The sequence below is a fragment of the Lissotriton helveticus genome, chromosome 1_1 (genome assembly GCF_964261635.1).
Source record: "Lissotriton helveticus chromosome 1_1, aLisHel1.1, whole genome shotgun sequence".
NCBI classification, from domain to species: Eukaryota; Metazoa; Chordata; class Amphibia; order Caudata; family Salamandridae; genus Lissotriton; species Lissotriton helveticus.
In genome coordinates, this window is record NC_136057.1 from 488,381,619 (window position 1) to 488,404,436 (window position 22,818).

The 22,818-nt window shown below is 43.4% G+C and overlaps 1 protein-coding gene across 1 annotated transcript in view; it reads right to left on the reverse strand.

Moving 5' to 3' along the window:
* Window positions 1-22,818, reverse strand: part of LOC144812334 (NAD-dependent protein deacetylase sirtuin-3-like) — a 401,094-nt gene that overhangs the window by 257,961 nt on the left and 120,315 nt on the right. The window lies entirely within an intron of this gene.

The following is a 22,818-nucleotide window of genomic DNA, read 5'->3' on the forward strand; positions in this document are numbered from 1 at the left end:
GAGAGCGAATGGGAGGGGGCCCAGCGCCCTGAGATGGAACTTCCATGGGCAGAGGACACACTTCGCTGTCTGGGGATATGGATCGGTAGGAGTGAGGAAATCTTTTACCAGCACAACATGGGGAGGATAATACGGGGACTTCAGGGTAGTATTACCTTTTGGAACACGCTTAAACTTTACCTAATGGGGAAGATCGCCTTGATAAAGATGGTGTTCCTACCTCAATGTCTCTACACAATGCAAGGTTCCTTCTTTTAACTGCCGCACCGGGTATTCAAGGAACTGGATGCACTGCTGGTACTAATATTATGGAATGGGAAGCGATGCATGACTACTCTAGAGGTCATGAAACGTAGATGGGGCAAAGGAGGTTCAGAGATCCCAGATTTAGAACTTTATTATTTTGCATCACAATTGCAACATGCTATAGACTGGTTGGACACGGATCCCTCTTGGGATAGCAGGTACATATGGGGACCGACAGCTAGGAGCGCTTTTCTGGCAGGCAGGGGGGGCAACAGGAACACAGTCCTCCATTGGTGCGGCTTGTGGCTGCAATATTAAACCGAGAGGTACGGAGACTAATTCGGGAACAGCCGTTTGCCCCGGAGGCAGACTTCTGGCTGATGCCACCCTTTGCTCAAATAGACCAGGTTATGGCAACAGATAAATGGAAGGATGGAGGCTGCCTGATGCTGTCTGACCTCTACCCAGACAATAAATTCATCACTTATCAGGAGGTGGTGACCTCCTTTGAGCTGGGATCAGGGCAGTTTCTGCAATTTGCTAAAATAGGGGCAACGGCGCGGAAATTATGGCCCTCGTTTCCAGAAGCTCTGGGGCACACCCAAACCCTGGTTGCTATGATCACCATGGCTGGGGGACGGAAGTTTGTTACTCACCTCTACAGGGTGCTGAGGGACGATAAAAATAATGGCCCCCTCAAAATAGAAGAAAATGGCAGCAGGTGTGTCCGCAGGAGATCACAACACGGGACACAAGAGTGTGCGGAAGGTGTCGGTATCCAATCGCTTTAAACAAATCCAGTATAATATAATACATATGATCTATCTCTCACCCAGGAGGCTCCAGGCCATCGACAGTTCCAGGAATGCACACTGCCCTAGATGTCGCAGTGCTCAAGTGGATTTTCCGCATATGGTGTGGACGTGCCCAACGATCCAGACGTATTGGGTGGCGGTCCTCAAAGATCTGACCAGGATAACAGGGTGGACAATTACCCTGGACCCGCATGCCTGTCTCCTGGGCTTGATTCCTCGAGATCCTAAGCGTAAAATAAGTAGGCGATTCCTGATTTTGGGCCTGGTTATAGCCAAGCAGCGTATTGCGATCCATTGGTTAACTCAGTAAGGGCCACTATTGGCGAAGTGGAGGAAAAATCTAAGGGAGTGGGCTCTGGCAAAGGAGGGACACATGCGTAACACTAGGAGAGATGACAAACTTCCCGAGGTGCTAATGTAATGGGGAGCGATGATTCAGGAGATAGCAGGACAGGCCTCCCACCCTAGACAAGAAAGCTTAGTGGAGATGTCTTCCACAGGGGGGGGCGGCCCCAGGACAAAGGGGAGAGACACAGGGAGACCCGGCATGAATAATACATTGCACAGACCTTAAGATATACAGACCCGGCAGAGGGGGGAGGGAGAGGGGGGTATCGGGAGGGTGCGTAGGGGGCGGTAAGGGACGTGGGGGAAGTTAATTATAGTTGAGTTATGATTAAGCATATAAAAACGAAGGGAACAATGAAGACCGAGTAATCTCCATAGATGCAAACTTAGGTCTAATCTCTGACATGCATTATTGTTGACACGTATACCACCCCGGCTGAGGTGGACGTGCGCTATGTATGATTGTTTTTTTTACACATGATCTGATGATTTGGAGAAATAAACAAATAAAGAAAGTTTTTTAAAAAGTGGATTTTCATGAATTGTAAAACCCTTACAGCGCTTAACAAAAGGAGATGTAAAATACCCTATAGAGCTGACTGTAAAAGAGATGGAAGCATTTGAGCAACTGAAAACTAGTTTGTGTGAAGCACCAGCTTTAGGCATGCCTGATTATGAAAAAGAATTTGAATTGTATTGCAGTGAAAGAGGTGGGTGTGCATTATCAGTTCTGATTCAGAGGCATGGAAGAATGAGAAGACCAATTGCATATTTTTCAGCTGTTTTGGATCCAGTAGCCAGAGCGTTGCCTGGATGTCTGAAAGCTGTTGCTGCTACAAATGTGAGTTTGGAACAGAGTGAAGGTATAGTGATGGGGTACCCAGTAAAAGTGTATGTGCCACATTCAGTTGAGAACCTCCTCACTAGGACCAAGACGCAGTATATGAAAAACAGTCGTTTGACAAGATATGAAAAAGTGATTCTGGGTGCAGAAAATGTGACAGTTGCCAGATGTGTAAATGTGAACCCTTCCACTTTGTTGCCTGATACATTAGATGTGATGGTCAAAAATGAAGTTGATCATAAATAGTTGGATGTGCTCGAGTGTTGTACAAAACCAAGACCTGACATTAAGTATGAACCTTTAGAAGAATCAGACTATATGTTGTTTGTAGATGGTTCATGTCTTAGAACAGATGAAGGTGTTTTGAGTGCTGCATATGCTGTATGTACAGTGGCAGATGTCATGGAAGCATCATGTTTGAAGGGAATACGTTCCGCCCAAGTGGCTGAGCTGATTGCTTTGATTAGAGCATGCATATTGAGAAAAGATGTCCGAATTACTGTAGTGACTGACAGTCAATACAGATTTGGAGTCGTCCATGATTATGGACAACTGTGGTCTCAAAGAGGATATATGACTTCTGCGAGATCACCCATTAGAAATGGTGAATTTGTGAGAATGTTGCTTGACGCGATACAGCTGCCAAAAAAGATTTGCAGTTGTGAAATGTCCTGCTCACAAAAATGGAGATGACTATGTCACAGAAGGCAACAGGTTTGCAGATGCAATAGCCCAATATTGTGCAAAGAACTCATCATCTATAAAAGTCCTTTGATGCTTACTAACATAGTTGAGACCTGGCAGGAAGTGAAACAGTTACAAGAAGAGGCAAGTGATAAGGAAAAAGATACATGGATAAAAGCAGGTTGTAGACAAAGAGAGGAAGACGAAATTTGGGTATACAGGGATGAAAGACCAGTTATGCCTGATAGCATGATTTCCAACACGGCCCGAATGTACCATGGGCAAGCACACATTGGTAGGGATGCAATGATTAGACTTTTTATACAGACTTGGTATAATCCGAAGTTTCGAATGATAGCTGAAAGCTTGTGTCAAATATGTTTGGTATGTAAACAATTGAATCCAGGACGAAAAACTGTTGTAAGTCCGGGAACCATAGGACGGGAGGGAGGTCCTTTCACCAGAATGCAGTTAGATTTTATTGAGATGCCACCATGTAATCGTTTAAGATATGTGCTTGAGATCATTTGCTTGTTTTCACGATGGGTAGAGGCCTATCCAACCAGAAGGAATGATGGAGTTACTGTAGCAAAGCTCCTATTAAGGGAAATCATCCCTAGGTTTGGTTTTCCAGTGACAATTGAAACAGACAGAGGAAGTCACTTCCAAAATAAACTTATACAGTGGATATGTGAAGCACTGGACATTCATCGGAAATTGCATTGTGCTTATAGACCAGAGGCTTCTGGGGTAGTCAAACAAGTAAATGGAACAATCAAAACCAGATTGGGAAAAATGCGTTTGGCCACAGGACTAAAATGGCCTGATGCTTTGCCACTTGTTCTAATGACCTTAGGTTTGAGTCCTCATGAGATACTGATGGGACGAGTAATGAGACAAGCATTTGTACCTGTCGAAAAACTGCTAACCATAAATGATGATATACTTGATTACTACAAGGGTTTGTCTGACGTGGTGACTTCTGTGTTTCACCTGGTTGGAATTGATGCGAGTACTAAGGAAAAGCATCCAGCTCATGACCAGAGTACTGGAGACTAGGTTTGAATAAAGGTGCACAGAAGGAGAAACTGTCTAGTTCCATGCTGGGATAAACTGCGGCAGGAAATTCTGTTCAGAACCACCGCAGTGCAGTGTGCAGGTGTGAAAAGGTGGGTTCATGCGAGCCACACCATTTGAGTACCAGAACCTAATTGATAATTAATAATAGTTAACCTGAAAATCAACATCTGGAAGAGGCAAATACTAGTTCAGACTGACACTGAGGGTGAAACAGACCAAACTCCAGATCCGGAAGCTCGACCTGTAAGTCGACATCTGGAGATAACAGACACAAGTTCAACATCTGAAACAGAGAATGAGATAATTGAAATTCCGGATCTTGAAGATCGACCTGTAAGTCGACATCTGGAAGTACCAAATGCCAGTTTGGACCCTGAAGAAGAGCAAAGTAAAACTGGTAAAAGTGGGAACTCTGAAGATCAAACAGAGAATTCTGAGGGCAGGAACATAAATCTCGAAACTGGTGAAAAGGAAATAACTAACGATGAGGATGAGATTCCAAGTACCAGCCATGGAGAAGTTCCTTGTAAAAGAACTGAATTAACAAAAGAAAAACCAGATTCAGTTGATAAAACGGAAATCATAAAGTTCAAAATAAGAGGAAATGGGATACGGTCAGAAACAGAGTCTGATGACAGTGAAGGAGAAACAACTCAACGAAAAAGTCCCAAAAAAAGAGCTTGGAGAATTGAACGTGGAAATATAGAGCCTGAAATAAAAAAAGCCAAGAAAAGGAGACAATTGGCCTAAAAATATTAAAGGACTGAAGTTCAAATTGATAAATAGAAATAGAAATCTAGAGGAACAAGTAAATGAAATAAGTCAAAAGGATCAAATAAAAGAAAATAAAGAAATATTTGTGAGAAGACCAAATCTGAAATATAAATTGCTTGAATGGACATACATTGCTTTGCCTGATATAGAGGAAGTTGAAAGTAGTCAAGAGAACCAAGATAATTTTGGTGAGTGAAAAGGTGATTAGAGACAAATTGTGGTTAAACTGAAAATTAGAGGATGAAAAATCAAGGAAAGTCGTCAAAATAAAAAGAAAAGTAACATTATCAGAAATAAAAAAGGATTCTTGAGAACACATATTTTTCTTGTGCAAGAGATATAAGAGACATTATAAAGAAAAGGATTAAAGGAAATTTATTTTTGTGGAAAAAAACGTCTGAAAATGATATTAGAATATCTAAATGTGCTATTTTTCACAAATGGTGTTGAATGTGGTAGATCTGTTCAGGTTTATTAATGCTTATATGGCTTATTTTAGCAATAGTGATTCCCTTTAGACCAGGTTTTGAACATGGAGAACAAAATAACAGTAAAGGTGAGAAGATACATGATTTAAAGAATGATGTGAAACTTGTGGATAACACTGAATTACATAGAAATAGATCAATGAATGATTTTTCAAAGAATTGTTTTACTAGGTTGTTATACGAGTATGTTGAAACTATGGATATCCGTGACAGCTATGTCTGCATGCAGTTACCAGCATCTGTATAGGAAGGAGTAACATATCATCACCTTCCTTTGACTTATGGAATAACTTGTAGTGTACTAGCTAGTTTATTTTACAAAACAGGTAAATTAGAATATTATTATTCTGATTCAGATGACACGTTTGCAACTTTGTCGATAACACATGGATTGAACAAAATGAAAATGGGTAAAGTTTTTGGTGAATATTTTCTGGAAACAAAAGAAACGACTTTAGAGTACGCTTTTAAATATAATTTAACATGTAGAATGCGCAAGGAGGAAAAAGTATTTTTGGATATGGTTGAGAAGAGGATAATTAGGTATCAAAGAAAAGCAACTGAAAGTAAATCAAAATCAACAATGTGGAATTTTGAAGACAAAAACCTTGATAGAAGTAATGTAAATGTAGCAATAGGTTTAGATATGCCACAACAAGGGAAATAGTGTATTCGTAGAGATAATACCATGTATGACAATCATTTTATAGGTGCGAGTGAATATAAAGACATGTACATAATCAAAGGGGGATGGGGATTTAAAAGTGGAAATGATCCTGTTTTTCCTGGAATTTACTTTATATGTGGGAACAAAGCTTATTATAGGTTACCAGATCATTGGTATGGGACGTGCTATGTAGGTCTGGTCTTTCCAAAAATATTTAATGTAGATAGGGGAACTAACGGAATTCATGAGATAGGTAAACCTTTAACACGTAAGAGAAGGGAACGTTTTTTTTTAGAAATAATAGGTGACATTTTTGGAGCATTGATACCAGCAGTGGGCATATCATTTAATGCAAATAAAATTCGGAAATTATCAACGATAGTAGATCGATTATCAACAAATACTGGCGGAGGATTTTTAATGGTAAATACTGAAATGGTTGCTATGAGAGCTATGGTGATGCAAAATCGACTTGCTCTTGACATTTTATTGGCAAAAGTAGGAGTTTGTGCAGTTTTAAAAGTGCAACACTGGTGTACGTATACACCCTACAAAAGTCAGAACATTCAAAGATATATTAAGAATATTACTGAATTACATAAAGAAATTACTCCACTGGAGGTTGATGGTGTTCTAGAGAAACTTGGTAAGAGTTTTTCTGCTGCAAAGAAGTGGTTTGTAGAAATAGGTAGGTCAATATTAGGGAAAGTATTAATTCCCTTAATAATAGTAATTGTTTTAGTACTAATACTAAGATTAGTGTGTAAATGTGTTAGAAAAAAAAAACTGATAATGAAGAAAATTGAAAAAAGTAGGGAAAGAAAACGTAAAATGGTAGAAATAGTGTTGGAAGTATTTAAAGAGAACATGTATAAAGATACAAAAAGACAAAGTGTAAAAGATACTAAAGTTTAAGCTAGAACGAATGAAAATAACCTGAAACATTTTTGTTTAAAAAAAAAGAAATTTATTTGGGGTAATTTGTGGTGATAAAATCACCAAAGGGTGGAGTTGATGGAGAAGGGGAAAGACAACATTTTTTGGGTACCCCTTGTAAAGTCATTCTCTCATAACTGTAGCATTTATTAATTGCGTGAAGCATGAAAACTAATCAACCAAGTGCACATATAACAGACACCGCACGTGGGAAAACTAATTGCTATTCTGCTAAAGATTAATTTGTTAATAAATCAAAGAGTCGTATTATATAGAGCTGTGATATGGTAGATATAATCAAATAAAACGTGTGTATTTGTGCTTATATTAGAAGTTTTGAGGCAAAAAGAATGTAGATGTAAGTAAATGACGCATATTTGTGTGCTTTTGCTGGGTAACTACTAACAGGGAAAATTAGAATGGTGGGAGGTAAACAGAAGGGTTAAAATTCCAAATCTAACGTCTGTTGTGTTTGTTTTCATATTAGTTCCCATTCAGGCCCGTGCGGCCTAGTTTGAAAATGGCTGTTTAAATGAAACAATGAAATCGACTCCGGGGAAAGATGGCCCCCACGCATGCGCGGAGTATGCTAGAAATGAGTGAATAGCCTCGGGGCGAGGGATGTCAAGGTCGGCTTGGCCTATGACCGGGAGATGTGCCAAAGGATGCTTGCATTTAAAAGCCTGGGAAAGGAAAACGCTGTAACCTTTTTATGAATAAAAGATACAAGGACTGAACACAATTGCAAAGTGGACAATGAAGTCATGAGAAAGCATTGGGAATGACAGGGCAAAAATTGAGAAGTAGGGGAGGAGCTACGCTAGCAACCAAGATGGCCGCGTAAGCTTCCGGCTCCGCCGACCTCCGCCAGCAGCTCGAATATCCTGCCTTTAATCCTGGACTCACACCAGATTTCCGTGTTCGTGAAGTTTTTCTGCTTCCAAAGGTGCAATCCCGAGTTTTCTACCTCAACCGCTGACGAAGATACGCCGTGTTTCTATTCTCGGCCTAACAACGTGTGGAAGCCGGGGCCTCGATTTGTAGCCTATCCGGATCGGAATTGAACAACATCGGCCGTGAGACCTGGACTGAGCCCGGTCTCCCGAAGAGTGCCGTGAATTGTTGATTTTTGGTGACGATCCTGTGAACAGTCTACACCGAGGACACACCAGCGTGCCACGCCGGCTGCCGTGGTGGGGGTCTGGTGCCCGGAGACCTTGCTACCCTCTCTGGGTCGACGGGATGGGGCCCTCGCTAGCGGCGACGGTGTGTTCTGCCAGACAAGGAGCGCCCACTGTTTGACATCGGATTTGCGTGGCCAGTTACCCCGGAGTAGCCGGCCTCCGGGGTTCCAGTCCTGCTCTATCGCCTATTGAGAGGGGATGGAGCGGGCGGAAGGCACGCCATCGCTGCAGGCCGTCATGGACGCCATTGGGGCATTCCATTCGCACACCATCGCTGTGTTCCGGAAACTGACTGTAAAAGTGGACGGTATCCTGGGACCGGAGGACGACTCTCCGTTAACTTTCCAGCCAGCCGTGGTACCAGCGTTGCACTGCACATCTGAGATCGAGGTCCCCGTGCAGATCCCGGATTTAATGAGCCTTGGCGGTCCCCCATTAACAATAAGCCAGCCCGTGCTTATCGCCGGCGTCTCCTGCGCGAATCTGCAGCCGCCTAATACATCTCTAGACGGTTTTCTATGTGGTAATAAGTTCCTCAGTGACTATTGGAGATATTTGTTGTTCCTGGACACCTTTCCTCGTTCGATTGGTGGACTTCGTGCACTTTTATCCTGTTTTCGATCCTCCTGCACTGACATGAACTTTTATGAACGCTCTGCCTTTTCCATCAAGATGGCGGCTCGAGTGAAGAAGACTCTTATGAAAGACCGTACTGGCCAGGGCTGAGCTTGATCGCTTGGGTCTGATACAATAACTTTATGCAATGCCGGGGTTGTGCCTATAATGTGACGGGAGTTGGGTGGTTATTGACTATACTCCCCCGACTGGTTTGTATATTTTGCTGGATATTGATTTTACTACGTCTCGGGGTGGTCGCTACTGGCGGGGGGTACGGGAGACCGGTAGTGTGTTTGCTTTTCCTCCTCCACTTTCTCTCTTTTTCCCTTCTTTTAGGGTAGTTCTTGGGCGACAGGCACGCTGCTAGTGGGGTTAGGCCGTAGCCATTGCAGGGATGCAGGGTGGGGGGTTCGGGGAGGGTTTTTTTATTTTGCCTTTGTTTTGTTCTATGGCCCCTTTTGTCTTTCCTTTTTCCTTTTGCGAGAGGTGGGCTGTTTCTTCTCCACGGATCCCTTATTGTCCGGGTGTCTACACTGGCCCTAATTATCCTATATCATTGAGGACTGGGTCGCGCGGGTGGGATTGTTTTTGATCGCCTAATACGACTGTTTGTTACGCTTTCTCTTATCTGCATAATCGCGATAGGCCATGTGTTCCTTACGATGGTTATTTGTATGTATAGTCCCCCCGCGTGTCCCTGCTCTGCATTTTATTGTTTGACACCTGATATCTGTAATGCCTATGCTTCTTACTGTTAAAATAAAAAAAATATATATAAAAAAAAAATTTGAGAAGTAGTTTGGACAAGGTGGACATGAGGTGATCATCACCACCCCTCTAATGGACCAATGAGAAATGAGTGCGGAACCATAAAGTTTAAATTTTGGGTTAGATAGTTAGTGAAAAGGGTATAAAAGAGCTTGTGCGTAGGAGGAAAAAAAGTTGGTTCCGTGGATTTTATTTCGCACCACGACATGCTGTCAGTCTGAACAATTTTATGGTGCAAAAGACTTTGAATTATTTTTGGACTTTAAATTTTGATGGGGCAAAGAGATCGAATGCGGAGACCTATGTCGGGAGAGAGACATCGAGGAGGTTAGAAAGACAGTCAACTTGGGAACTTGTTCTATGCAGTTCTGTTATCTTCCTATGGCAGATTGGTAAAATGCTTTCTAATTTGTCATTTCTTGAATGTATTTAATAAATGCTTAAAAATGTGTGTTTGTCTAATTGAAAATGCGATTTTCTTTCCCTAATGAATTTAGATAAACTTCTGTAAAATATAAACTCTAGTCTCTTTTTATTTGGATCACTGACATAATATCGACGGACAGAATATCTACTAGCAAAAATATCGATGCCAAAATATCGACAGACAGAATATCGAGTTTGTATTTACAAACAGGTAAGTACAAAAATATCGAGTCAAAAATATCGTTTACAAAAATATAGTTTATTAAAATATCGACTTTATTAAAAACAGTGTTACATTAAATTAATAGTTAAAATTAATTACTAAAATATACTTGGAAATACTTTTATTAACTCATAATAATTAAATAATTAATAAAAGTTATAAAAAAATGTTTACAATCATATTTGTTAAAACATATATATATATATATAGTAACATAATATAATTAAAAAATATCCACTATTATTACCGTAGGATAGCAGAAGTGTAAAAAATACTATTCCCACTCCAGAGAGTGCAACAGTAGGGAAAGCGTTGGATAGCGTAGAGTTAAAAATGACTATTCCCACTCCAGTGAGTGCAACAGTAGGGAAAGCGTTGGATAGCGTAGAGGTAAAAATTACTATTCCCACTCCAGTGGGTGCAACAGTGGGGAAAGCGTTGGATAGTGTAGGGGTAAAAATTACTATTCCAACTCCAAAGAGTGCAACAGTAGGGAAAGCGTTGGATAGCGTAGGGGTAAAAATTACTATTCCCACTCCAAATAGTGCAACAGTAGGGAAAGCGTTGGATAGCGTAGGGGTTAAAATTACTATTCCCACTCCAGGGAGTGCAACAGTAGGGAAAGCATTAGATAGCGTAGCGGTAAAAATTACTATTCCCACTCCAAAGAGTGCAACAGTAGGGAAAGCGTTGGATAGCGTAGGGGTTTAAATTACTATTCCCACTCCAAAGAGTGCAACAGTAGGGAAAGCGTTGGATAGCGTAGGAGTTAAAATTACTATTCCCGCTCCAGTGGGTGCAACATTAGGGAAAGCATTGGATAGCGTAGGCTTTAAATTACTATTCCCACTCCAGTGGGTGCAACAGTAGGGACAGCGTTGGATAGCGTAGGGGTAAAAAATTACTATTCCCACTCCAGTGGGTGCAACAGTAAAGAAAGCGTTGGATAGCATAGGGGTAAAAATTACTATTCCCACTCCAGTGGGTGCAACAGTAGGGAAAGCGTTGGATAGCGTAGGGGTAAAATTTACTATTCCCACTCCAGTGGGTGCAACAGTAGGGAAAGCGTTGGATAGCGTAGGGGTAAAAACTACTATTCCAAGTCCAAAGAGTGCAAAAGTAGGGAAAGCATTGCATAGCGTAGGGGTAAAAATTACTATTCCCACTCCAGTGGGTGCAACAGTAGGGAAAGCGTTGGATAGCATAGGGGTAAAAATTACTATTCCAACTCCAAAGAGTGCAACAGTAGGGAAATCGTTGGATAGCGTTGGGGTTAAAATTACTATTCCCACTCCAGTGAGTGCAACAGTAGGGAACGCGTTGGATAGCGTAGGGGTACAACTTACTATTCCAACTCCAAAGAGTGCAACAGTAGGGAAAGCGTTGGATAGCATAGGGGTTAAAATTACTATTCCCACTCCAGTGAGTGCAACAGTAGGGAAAGCGTTGGATAGCGTAGGGGTAAAAATTACTATTCCCACTCCAATGAGTGCAACAGTAGGGAAAGCGTTGGATAGCATAGTGGTAAAAATTACTATTCCCACTCCAGAGAGTGCAATAGTAGTGAAATTAAATAATTCATATATTATTTCAATAAATATAAATTAATATCTATACAAAATTAAAAGTAATTACCAATTTAATATAATATAATAATTAAAATTACAAATTAAAAATATTTATTACAATTATTTACCTATTAATACAAATTAATTACAAATTAACAATTAATAATTTAACATTTAAAAATTAATTAACAATTAATTCTAATTAAATACAATTAAATAAATTAATTTATTTAATTATTATAAATAAATAACTTCCCACCCTATTCCCCTATAAACCCGCTACAGAAAATAAATTAGTAAAATTAACATATTTAGCAATTAATTAATTAATTAAAACTAATTGCCAATAAAAATTTATTTAATTACCAAATATAAATTAATTGACAATTAATTAAAATTAATACCAATAAATACATTTACATATATAGTTAATTGTAATTAAATTACTTCCCACCCAATTTCCCTATACACCCACAACCCGCTACAGAAAAATTAGTAAAACATAATTAACAATTAATCAATTAATTAAAATTAATTGCCAATTAAAATTTAATTAATTACCAAATATAAATTAATTAAAAATTAATACCAATAAATAAATTTACATATTTAATTAATTATTATTAAATTACTTCCCACCCTATTCCCCTATAAACCCACAACCCGCTACAGAATGAAATTACGCAAAAATTAAAAAAACAAATTTCATTAATTAAAATAAATTATAACATAAATACACACTTTTCACACATATAATAACATAAAAAACACTATAAAAAATTAGATATTAAAAATTCGATAATTTTAATAACCTATATTACATACTTCGATATTTTATCTGTCTATATTTTTAACATTCGATATTACATTACTTACCTTAAAAACGATATTTTTGATGTCTATATTCTGTCCAGTCGATATTTTGTCCAATCTATATTTAAAACTCGATATTATGTCCATTCGATATTTTGTAGTCGATATTCTGACTGTTTACCTTTTTATTTATCATAAAAGTCATGACAAAATAAAATAATAAAATAATGGGAATATTGTGATTGAGCTGGTCTTAATCGCCATCTACTGACTTCTACTGGTTGGTCCATCGAACAAATAGCGGAGTACCTTGATGTTTATTTCCTTATGTTTGTTGAGAAAATTTGATATGTACATAGATGTATAAAATGTATAAAATTTAGAGTCTAAGTTAATGAGGTACCCCGCTATCCAGCAGCTTGCCTTCTTTTCCACTGATTCAGTATTGTGATGTGTGGATGTGTGTCTCGGGGTGCTATGGGCCCCACCAATTAGTAAAGTAAGTCACTCCTGTGTTGAGTGGGATGAGATTTGAGGGTTATTGGGGAGCCACGCTGGATCATAGAGCATATTCTAGTCTGTGTACGGGCTTTTTACCTGACCTGAAAAACTACTGGCCCATCGGTCTCCTCCCCTTCGCAGCCAAAGTCACCGAGAGGCTTGTGAACACCAAGCTGACCGCCTTCATCAAAGAGAACTCCATCCTAGACGCCTCCCAGTCTGGCTTCCGCCGCAACCACAGCACCGAGACCGCCCTCCTCGCCGCCACCGACGACATCCGCATGCTACTAGACCAGGGACAAACCGCAGCCCTCATCCTTCTAGACCTCTACACAGCCTTTAACACTGTCTCACATCGCACGCTAGCCGCCAGACTCCACGACGCAGGGATACAAGGAGCAGCCCTCAACTGGATCTAATCCTTGCTCTCCGGCAGAACCCATAGGATCAGACTCCCCCCTTACCTCCCCGAACCCACTGACATCACCTGTGGAGTACCCCAAGGATCATCACTCAGCCTGACGCTCGTCAACATCTACATGGGCCCCCGTCCCCGCCATCGTCAGACAGCATGGACTCAGCATCCTATCCTACACCGACGATACCAGACTCTGTTTCCAGGAAGGAATGAGGAACATGGCAGCCTGAAGCTAAACTCAGAGAAGACGGAGGTCCTTGTCCTCAGACACTACACCGCAGCCTGGGACAACACCTTGTGGCCCTCCGCCCTCGGGAGCCCACCCCCCGACAAACCACGCTCGGAACCTCGGCATCATCCTTGACTCCTCCCTCTCCAAGAACTGCCAGATCAACTCTGTTGCGTCCAGCAGTTTCAACTGCCTCCGCATCCTCCGTAAGACCTTCAAATGGATCCTCCCCTGACTGCAGAAGGACCGTCACCCACGCACTCGTAACCAGCAGACTGGACTACGGTAACGCCCTCTACGAAGGAATCAACAAAACTCTTCTACACAAACTCCATACCATCCAGAATGCCGCAGCCAGACTCATCCTAGGGACACCATGCCATGAGCACATGACCCAACACCTATGAAGCCTACACTGGCTGCCCGTCGAGAAGGGGGTCACCTTCAAACTCCTCACCCACGCCTACAAATCCATCAACAACATCGGACCCAAATACCTCAATGACATAGTCTCCTTCCACATACCCAAGAGGAACCTCCTGCGGGAGAGCCTTCTCTTACATCGCAGCTAAGACCTGGAACGAGCTCCCTGTTAACATCAGACGCTCCCAGACACTGCACACGTTCAGGAAGGACCTCAATACCTGGCTCTTCGACCTTCCCCTCCCGCCTCCTCCAGCTCCTTGAGACCCTCACGGATGAGTAGCGGGCTCTACAAACCCCTGATTGATTGATTAAGGTAGAACAACAGTGCTCTTTTTGGGTCCAGACGGTGGAGTAGCTCCTCTCCTTTAGAGGGATGTGGAGGGGCGTAGAAAGTGGGCAATTTTATAGACTGGCACAGAAATTGGTTTTACCACTTTCGGCAGGAAAGAGGCCCAGTACGCAGAACCAGTTTGTCAGGAAAAACCGAGAGGAAGGGAGGCTTCGATGATAAAAGCTGCAGCTCACTCACCCCCCTGGTCGATGTAATGGCCACAAGAACGGCTGCTTTATTGGTGAGCAGCCTGAGGGGACAATTGTGTAAAGGCTTGAAGGGAGCACACATCAGAAATGTGAGAACTAAATTAAGGTTCCACTGAGGCATAATGAAAGGGGAGGGTGGGAACATATGTACAAGACCTTTTGAAAATCTATTTACAATTGGAGTTTTAAATAAGGAGGGTTGGTCAGACAGCCACAAGAAGGCAGACAAGGCGGAAATATACCCTTTCAGAGTGCCCAGAGTAGAGCCCTGCTGGGAGAAAGTCAAACTAAAAAGTAAAATATCAGAAAGGAAAGCAGAAAGAGGGTCAATAGAATTTTCTGTACAATATAATACAAACTTTTTCCATCAGCAGGCATATGCCGTCTTGGTGGAGGAACACCTGTCTGCCAGAATAACATTTCAGACTTCAGGAGGTAGGTTGAAAGCTCGCAACTGCCGCTGCTCAATCTACACGCAAGAAGGCAAAAGTTGACAGGTTTGCCACTGCGACAGAAGAAACTCCCAAAGGGGAAGCCTGATTGGAGGATCAATGCTCTGGAAACCAGCTTATCCATGTCCAGGCCAGAGCGACAAGGATGACTTGGGCCAGTCGTTCCTAATCTTAAGATCTCTGGGCAGGAGTAGAATGGGCGGAAAGGCATACAGGAGGCCTGAGCTCCACTTGAGGCGAAAAGCGTCTAAGAACAAAACTGCTGACATTGCCCGTTCTTGGCAGAGGCAAACGGATTTCACCAAGGCTCTCCCCACTGTTGAAAGAAACCTTGCTATACCTTTGGGTGGAGATGCCATTTGTGATCTGCTAGGCATCAACTGCTCAGTCTGTCCACCCTGGCTTTCAGAGAACCTGCCAGGTGTTGAACCACCAGTGAAATGCCCTGCTCTTCCAGCCATGTCCTGAGATTCAGGGCCTCTTGTCAAATGGTCCACGACCCCAACCCGCCCGGTCTGTTGCAGTACCACATGGCGGTGGTGTTGTCCATGAACACTTGTACCAGCCTTCCTTTGATGGGAGGGTAGAAAGGCTTTCAATGCCAATCGGATCACTCGGAGCTCCAACAGGGTGATACGGAGTCTGGAATCTGTTGGAGACTAGAGTCCTCTGATCTCCACCTCTCGCAGATGGCCGACCCATCCCAGGAGTGATGCTCTGTCACTAATGTGAGATCTGGTTAAGGAAGGGAGAGGAGCTGCCTCTGTCTCAATAGTGGTTCCTTAGCCACGGCTGTAGGTCCTTTGCAGTTCCCTCTGAGATCTGTATCATGTTGGAGAGATTCTCCTGATAATGCACCCATTGGAACTTCAGGTCCCTCTAAAGAGCCTGCATATGCCCTCTGGCACGTGTCATCACTAGCAAGATACAGGAGGCCATGAGGCCCAGCAGCCTCAGAGTCAGTCTCACTGAAATCCGGGATAGAGGCTGAAACATCGGTATCATCGCCTGAGTATCCTGCACTCACCACTCGGGAGGATAAGCCTGAAACTGCACTCTGTCAAGAACAGCTCTGATGAAAGGGACAGTCTGAGAGGGAGTTAGATGTGACTTTGGCATGTTGATACTAAACCCCAGTGAATGCAGGAGGTCCGCCGTATTCTGGAGGTGGGAAGACAACTGGCTTGGACGAGCTCGCCTTTAGCAGCCAGTCATCAAGATAGGAAAAGACTGGCACCCTTAATCTGAGCAGATGAGCAGTGACTACCACCATCACCGTGGTGAATTCCCGAGGGGTACTGGTAAGGCCAAAGGGGAGCAAGGTGAACTGAAAATGCTTGTGGCCTACCGTAAACCACAGGTAATGCAGATGGGCAGGCAGGACAGGGAAGTCTAACGCTAGCATCCAGTCTCCTAGGTCCAGGGTAGACAAGACCGAAGCCAATGCGAGCATCTTGAATTTCTACTTTCTGAGGAAGTAGTTGAGGGCTCCGAGATCCAGGATAGGACAAAGGCCCTTGTCCTTTTTCGAGACTAGAAAGTAGCAGAAATAGCAACCACATCCTACTTCTGGCATCGGAACCGCCTCTATGGCTCCCTTGGCCAAGAGAGCAGTGACTTCCTCCCAGTGAAGAGACAGATGATCCTCCATCAGCCGGTCATAAGAGGCAGGCATGGAGGGAGGGGTAAATTCGAAGGGGAGGGAGTAGCACGTCGGACAATCTGTAGAACCCACCTATCCGATGTAATGGACTGCCAGGGGTGTAAGTGATGGCGGATCCTGCCACCAATTGGACGCCCACGATCTCAAAGGGTGAGACTAGGAGGGCTTGGAGACAGCAGCTGACGGGGGTGGTGGCTGGACCAGACCGCTGGCTACCCGAACAATGAGGCCGGTAGGAACCACACCCGCATCCATGCAGAGGCTGGGAAGCGTGCGCAGCTCATGTCTGGGATAAGGTTGGCACTGTTAAAAACCCTTTCCATGGCCACGAAGGGCGGGAAAGGCAGATTGGGGATGTGAGGCAGCCGAGAGGCCAGCGAGTCAGTTGTGTCCAAACCACAACGTATAGTGAACTTCACTGCATCTCTCCGGTCTGTGAATGCTTGAGAGTGAATGGTTCGGGCAACCTTTAGAAACTGTGGAAGCGCTTGAGCAACAGTTTCCCACAGCGTGTGGGAATAGTGGCCCAATAGGCATGCAGTGTTCACTGACTGCAATGCAAGGCTGGCATAAAGAAAACATTTTCTTACCCAAACTATCCAGCCTCTTGGATTCCCGGTCTGGGGGAGAAGTGGAGGCTTGGATCACCAAGCTCTCCAGGGTAGGGTGTTGGGTGAGGAAATTTGGGTCACCTGGAGCGGGGCAGTGGCGGAGGGCAATCCTCCTATTCACAGAAGCCCTAGTACTGGGCACGGACCAGGTCCCAGAAGGATGTCAGTGAGGGCTTTGTCGAATGGGAGTAGGGATTCAGAGGAGACTCCCGGATGTAGCACCTACGTCAAGATGATAGCCTTGAAAGCAACTGTGGGCAACTGAAGGTTGAGGAGGTCAGCTGCCCTCAGCACCACTATTGCATACATAGCTCCCTCCTCCGTAGCCATGGTAGGGGAGAAAGCATTTCAGTATCTGGAGACGTGTCCAGTCCACTAGCATCACTCAGTTCCTCATACCAGTCCATATTCTGCTCATAATGATATTCTAAAGGTTCCAGTGACCCCTCTCATTACTCCCTGAGTCCTAGTCCTGCAGAATAGGCTACGTTTGATAGCAAACTTCTCAGCACATTAAACCCACACTGATGCCAGTGTGGGATTTAATGCAAAATGCACTCAGAGGGCACCTTAGAGATGCCCCCTGAAAAACAACCAGCGCTGGTATGGTTCCTTAACAGTTGCCCGCCATTTGCCACCATTAGATAGGTTTCTGGACCCCTGGGTAGAAGGCTTTCGCTCTCTGGGTCAAGAAACAAAGCCCATCCTTGGAAGAGGTGTTATGCCTCCTCCCCCAGGAGGCACTGGGTCCACGAAGGGGAAGCTCCAAAGGTGGCCACCTTTGTAAGCTGTCCCTGTCTTTTGCAGCCCCCAGCAACTGGCTCCCACCGGTTCTGCCCCCACCACTTTGGGCAGTGGGAAAACAAAGCTGGGAGGAAAGGTGTGCCCACCTTTGCCAACCCCACCCCTCAGGTAGGAGAGGCGAAGCACACATCTCAGTCCTCTTCATCTTGAAGATGAGGGAACTCAGCCAAATAGGATGAAGTTCATGTCCCCCTTCCACTGGAGGGTGGCATAATAGGGTGTAACCCACCCCAATGAAGGGGCCCATTGGTCCTGACCTGCACACCCCTTTAATGCCCCTGAATTGAATATTTAGGGGCAACCTTAAACCTTGCCTCCTGAGATTCGAGGAAGAAAGAAGAAGGACCGAAAAGCTGTGGAAAAGAGGACCCTAACTGCTTTGGCCCCAGCCTTACCGGCCTGTCCGACTCCGACCTAACTACAGCGAAACCCTAGCGTGTCCCGCTGCACCACAGAGCTCAGAGGGCATGCCCTGCAATCATCTTTAAGACTCTGTGTCCTGTGAGCACTGGTTTTGCACAACAAAGACTCACCCACAGAATCCGGATCCCGGCGGCTCTGCAATTTTGCATCGCTCTGCACTCGACAGTAACGGCCCGAGTTGGGTGATCCCCCACGTACCTCAAGCTTCAAGCCGAGGCCTGCAGCCTCAACCTGAAGGGTCCCGTGACCAGAGCTGGTAAGAAGAACCAGATGCCAAAAGACACCCCTGCACTCGGCGCCCCGCGGCCTTGGATAGCCCAACCAATGGTGTTCAGGCATCCCCCAAGATCCCAACTTACTGCTTCAGCTGGTGGTTGCCTTCAGTAAGCCTCCCCATTGGAATCCACAGGGCCGGACGTAGCCTTGGTACTCTGCACCCGGCCGCCCATGCCGCTGGTGGTGCAGCTACCGTGCCGATTCTTGGCCCCTGCAGTGCTGATCTTTACCCCAGGAGCTTTGCTTCCACAGCCAAGTGGCCTACTCGTAAGCAGTCCCTGACCGAAGTCTCCCTAAACCCCATTGGCTTACATTGGGCCCTTGCACTCTGAACTCTGCAGCTCCAGTGCCGCTGGTAGTGCAAATTAAGTGCCTACCTGAGCCTTGGGGAACCTTGGTTCTAACCCCCAAAAACTATTCTTGTAGGTTGTTTACTTACTAGCAAACCAATAACCTTCTTTTCCCCACAGGAACCAATGTTGTGATGTTTTGTTCCTAAAAATGATTTCGAGTTGAACTGTTGTATGAAAAGAAAGTAACTGTGCTTTGATTTAGGAATTGTCGTACTTACCTGTTAGTGACAACAGCCAGTGTGAGATATCGCAGTAGATCAAATCATGACCTAAAAGTATTGTACTGTACTGTATTTTAAACTGTTTTTAAAAGTAATAAAAACATGTAAAAAATTCCAATACAATTGAAGTTCTGGTACAGCTTTGCATATTAAAGTGTCCTTACTAAGTCCTGCTTGGTTCTACAAAATAAAATACAAGTATATCCTTTTATACTTACCTAACTGGTCTGGATTCTGTCTCTGAGTGTGTGTAAATAGTCCTTGATTGAGTGAATACAATCAATGGTTAACACACCCTCCTAATAAGCCTAACTGCTTGCACACACTACAACAGAGAGCGCTGTTAGTACTCATCTAATTTAGCCTCTGCTATACCTCTGGGGACTTCCTGGACTCTGTGCACACTATACTTTACTTTGGTATAGTATATACAGAGCCAGCTTCCTACAGCACCCTCTAGCGTGGATTAATTTGCAAGAAATGGACAAGATGCAAATGGTTCTGGTAGTAGTATGCAGGGATCATCCTGCAAAGAGTCAGGAAGAGAATGACCTCATTGTAGTGGGTTAGTAGAGGCTGACCCTTCCATAATCTGTAAGGGGCTTGTATGCTCAACTTGGCTGTTGAACTCAGGATGGAAAAAGGCAACGCTCTTATCCACAATACCAGTTTTTGCGAATTAAACTCCGACATTCCTAAGAAGAGAACTGGGTGCCATAACCCGAATTGTACTGAGGTGCACCTTCCTGAAAAAAACAAGTCCTCTAAAAACTCAACACCACCAATCGTTATACTGCCAACCATTTCAACTTCAAGCCGCTAAGAATAATAAATAACCAGCAGCAATGAATTTTTTTTCCTGTGCAGTACAACTACAAACGGCCGCATTATGTCAATCACCAGTTTGCACTAAGGACTGGGGAAATTCTACTGAGGAAGCTGTAGGGTACGTGATTTTGCTGTTGGTACAAACGCTACGTTCTTGTACCACCCTATTCGCTCCAGCACCAAACACAGGCCGCCAAAAAGGTTGGCTTATTCCACATTTAGGGCTAGATGTAGGTAACCGAATCTCAATTACCGATTCGGTAATAACGAATATTAAGAATTCTGTATTTTTTTACCAAATTCTTACCTACATCTGAAATACCGATTCCTAAATACCGAATTTTACCGATTCGATATTTAGGAATCGGTATTTCAGATGTAGGTAAGAATTCGGTAAAAAATACAGAATTCTTAATATTCGTTATTACCAAATCGGTAATTGAGATTCAGTAATAACGAATACCTACCCATTCATTCCTATGCGCCTGGAGGCCCATAGGAATGAATGTGAAGACATTCTGTATTACCGATTCGGTATTACCGAATCGGTAATACTGGGAGGTATTTCAAGGGTGCCAGGGTGCACCACTGAAATGTGCATGTGTGCACATGTGGCACACATGCATGCCCTCAGGGCATGGATGTGTGCCACATGGCACAGTTCAAAAAGCAAAAAAGTGATTTTTGAAAGGAAAATCGCTGTTTACCACCAGCTTGGAGTTGGTGGTAAATAGAGATCCCTTAAGGCTGAGGTGCACTGTTTTATGTGCTACCTACATTGCATTTAAGGAATCGGTATTACCGATTCCTTAAATGCGAGTCCATAAGGAATCGGTATTAAGGAATCGGTATTTACCGATTCCGTAATACCGAATCCTCCCTGCATCTCAAATGCCTAAATATCGGTCGGTAACGGTGAAATTTAATGATTTTCACCCTTAACGACCGGTATTGGGCCACCTACATATGGCCCTTAGTTCCAGACATTCCAACAAGGCCCTCATGACCTCAAATTCTCTGCAAATCAAATAGAGAAATTACCTGGTCTCCAGTACATCACTGCCACAGCTAATTCTCCTCAAATCTCATAATTGTTGAATTTATCTAATCAATTTGCTCTCATTGGGCCACTACCATGAAATAAAAGCTCTTCACAACTTTCAAAGACTGGTCACGTTTGCTTCTTCATTCCACCTTCCTCAGTGAAGTTGTGACAGGACCTGCCTAAGAAACACTGCTTACAGTCTTACTTGGAAAAGCAAATTCACATTCACTCAGTTTTAGTTTTTCAGTCAACCCTAAGACTGGAAAGTGATGAACTAATGAGACAATTGATGGAGCAAGAACCTTTCTGCGCATGAGTCTGCCACATCTACGTAGTGTGGCGTATCTGTGCTTTGGTGGGAATATCTTGCAGCTGCGCACTAGTGACAAAGATGGCCGCGTCATGTTTTACATACTAATGCCCATGCTATTGCTTGAACTAAAACTTGGGTGTTCTGCTTAACTATTAATGCTATAGTTAAGATAAAGTAATGGGGTTAGAGTAGAAATAAGTGGAATCATTTATTTTTGTATTCTAATATGTCTCTCTTTGACTTTATTATTAGTCTGTATTTGGGCCTGAAGTGTGTCTGGAAACTCCATTCTGAATCTGCTGTACATGCGCACTCAAACACCATGAACTTTGAAGCCGCTGACATTGACAAGCTGCCAAAGCCCTGACTTATTCGCATTGTTCCTGGGACCCCAGGAGAGGAAGAAATTGAATGATTTTGAATACATTGTATATGAAATTGAAACTAATATTGCTGGGTGGAATAAAATCATGGGAAAGTAAATTATGGGCGGGAACATTAATCAACTATATTCAATTGAGATGATCTCATCTTAGTATGGTGTGATTACTTTTCCATGTCTTTCTGACCAATCAACTGAAGGCAACACATAGAATTTGCATCATTTAGGGAATGGTACACACACTGAAATGGTAGAACTAAGGTAGGTTTAGTCAGTTAGATTGTCCGACTTGTCACAGACCTGTCGCTGACTCAACGTATGCTGAAGGAGAATCAAGAGCAGAATGCTGGTCGAGCACTCTGACAGAAGAATCGGGAGTTTGCTGAGGAAGGGTCAGGGTCCGAAAATAGCCTTAAAGAGGGGTGTGACGTGAGCGTTGCACTTAGCGGAGGTTACCTGTCCTGTTCTGCACCTGTGCTGTCCTGTTGGCACCTGATTAGTCGGGAGCCCTCCTCTTTTGTCCCAGCCTGTGGCCAGGGTTGGTCTTCACACCATTCTAGGTAAATATAATCCATGTGGTATGTCCAGGTGCCATTTCCCTCTCTCACCCTTCCCAGGTATCAATGTCTAAAGGTGTTATCTTAAAATCCTGCAAGATTTATGTTTTAATAATTATTTTCTTGCAAAGTTTCTGATCACACTATTGTGTCCCTTGACTCATAAAATATTGCATAGATAAAGTGTTTAAAACTTCTCCTGAGTCTGTGTTTATTTCCATGAGGGTAAAGGTCAAATCGCTACCTATTATAACTCCCTGATCCTTAGTTTTAGGACTTAAAGCATTAGGACTT